Raw genomic sequence first — 2,917 nt, 5'->3', positions numbered from 1 at the left:
AATGGCCGACTTCCTGTTGGGTTTAGAGCTTCGCTCCAAGAGACTTTTTTGTAGGTCTTGGGGTGATAGATGATCCTACCAAATTTCGTTTCTGTACGTTTTTCGTAGTGGGGGGGCTCTTCTCATGAAATTTTGCAGGTGGCGCTATCGAGCCATTTCTACACGCCCACTTCTGGCGCCTATGCCACATGTAAATTTTCGCCACTCCTGACATGTGTGCAAAATTTCATGAGTTTTCGAGCATGTTTCGCCCCTCAAAAATGCGATTCACTTTGGAGAAGAAGAAGAATAAATAATAATAATAATAAACGGAGCAAAAACAATAGGGTCCTCACACTTGTGTGCTCGGGCCCTAATTAAAACTGCAAGCAGTGATGGAAGGGCCCTCGCACTCATGTGCACCGCCACTCTATGGCCTTAGTAAAGCAATAAACCAGGGGGATTGAAATTTCCGTGGATAAATATAGGTGGATATTCAAAGGAACTTTGAAGTGCCACTACTTCTTTATGCAGCAGGTGGCGCTATGATTGTAATTGATTGTTGTAACATTGATGTGTTGAGGCCAGGACCCTTGTCAAATGTATGATGTCTGTGACAGGTCGGACATTGCATGTCTGAGTTACAACAGCTTTCTCATGGCGAAAAATCAAACTTTGATAGGCCACAACGGACACGCCCCTTTAACGAAATGTCAAGATCTTCACAATTTATCATTGTGAAGTCCCTAAGTTCAGACTGACCAAATATGATGATGATCTGAATACATTTCAATGAGCAGTAAATCACAGTGTAAAACATGTCATTTCCTGCTTCCAGCAGGTGGCGCTATAACTTTTACTGAATATTGCCATGTTGATGTGTTCAGGACAGGACAATTATCAAACTTGTGAAGCGTGGGTCAGATTGGACATTTTAAACCTGAGTTAGAACAACTTCCTGTTTCATTGAGAAACAGAAATTTGGCAAGCCGCCACATACACACCCTCCATTGAAATGTCAAGATCTCCGCAATTTAGCATTGCAAAGCCCTTTAGATGACACTCACCAAATATGATGATTATCTGATTAAATTTATAGGAGGAGTTTGTTAAAATACGAAGGCCAGAAATGGCAAAATTTGCACTCAAATTACAGAGAAAATTAAAAATGGCTGACTTCCTGTGGGGTTTAGAGCTTTGCTCCAAGAGACTTTTTTGTAGGTCTTGGGGTGATACATGATCCTACCGCATTTCGTATCTGTGCGATTAACGTAGCGGGGGTGGCTGCTCTATTGAATTTTTGTAGGTGGCGCTATAGAGCCATTTTAACACCCCAAGTTCTGAAGCCTATATCACATGAAAATATTCGCCACTTTTGACACGTGTGCAAGGTTTCATGACTTTTTAAGCTCGTTTAGGCTGTCAAAAATGGGATTCATTTAGCGATATTTTGCGAGGCCGCGACGGACACGCCCTTTAACGAAAAGTCAAGGTCGTTGCTATTTATCATCACACAAGGTCTTGAGATTAGACTGATGAAATATGATGTTGATATGGTTAAATCTCTAAGAGCAGTAAGTCACAGCATAAAAGGTGGTATTTCCTGCTGCCTCTAGGTGGTGCTATGACTGATACTGAATTATGCCATGTTGATGTGTTCAGGCCGGGACCCTTATGAAACGTGTGAAGTTGGGGGCAGATCGGACTATGTATGTCTGAATTACAACAGCTTCCTGTTTCATGGTGAAACATCACACTTTGCCAGGCCGCCACGGACACACCCTTCAACAAAAAGTCAAGATCTTCGCAATTTATCATCGCAAAGGGCTTAACATCAGTCAGACCGAATATGATGATGATTTGATTAAATCTCTAAGAGCAGTAAATCACAGCGTAAAACATGGTATTTCCTCCTACCTCTAGGTGGCGCTATGAGTGAAGTTGAATATTGGCATTGAAATGTGTTCAGGCCAAGACTCTTATCAAACATGTGAAGCGTGGGGCAGATTGGACATTGTATGCCTGAGTTAGAGCCACTTCCTGTTTCATGGCGAAAATGCAGAAATTTGTCAGGCCGCCACGGACACACCCTCCAACGAAAAGTCAAGATCTCCGCAATTTAACATCGCAAAGGCCTTTACAAGAGATTGACCAAATATGACGATGATCGGATTAAATCTGTAGTAGGAGTTTGTTAAAGTATGAAGCCTGGAAATGACCAAATTTGCACAAAAATCAAGGCAAAAAATCAAAATGGCGGACTTCCTGTTGGGTTTAGAGCTTCGCTCCAAGAGACTTTTTTGTAGGTCTTGGGGTGATAGATGATCCTACCAAATTTCGTATCTGTACGTTTTTCGTAGCGGGGGGGCTGTTCTCTTGAAATTTTGCAGGTGGCGCTATCGAGCCATTTTTACACGCCCACTTCTGGCGCCTATACCACATGTAAATTTTCGCCACTTCTGACATGTGTGCAAAATTTCATGAGTTTTCGAGCATGTTTCGCCCCTCAAAAATGCGATTCACTTTGGAGAAGAAGAAGAATAAATAATAATTAAAACTGCAAGCAGTGATGGAAGGGCCCTCGCACGCATGTGCACCGCCACTCTATGGCCTTAGTAAAGCAATGAACCAGGGGGATTGAAATTTCAGTGGGTAAATATAGGTGGATATTCAAAGGAACTTTGAAGTGCCACACCTCCTTTGTGCAGCAGGTGGCGCTATGATTGTATTTGATTGTTGTAACATTGATGTGTTGAGGCCAGGAACCTTGTCAAACTTATGATGTCTGTGACAGATCGGACATTGCATGCCTGAGTTACAACAGCTTTCTCATGGCGAAACATCACTCTTTGCGAGGCCGCCACGGACACGCCCTTCAACGAAAAGTCAAGATCTTCGCAATTTATCATCGCAAAGGGCTTAAGATCAGTCTCACCTG

The sequence above is a fragment of the Paramisgurnus dabryanus genome, chromosome 7 (genome assembly GCF_030506205.2).
Source record: "Paramisgurnus dabryanus chromosome 7, PD_genome_1.1, whole genome shotgun sequence".
Lineage (NCBI taxonomy): Eukaryota > Metazoa > Chordata > Actinopteri > Cypriniformes > Cobitidae > Paramisgurnus > Paramisgurnus dabryanus.
The sequence above is the reverse complement of the archived record's forward strand: the minus strand, read 5'-3'. Positions refer to the sequence as shown.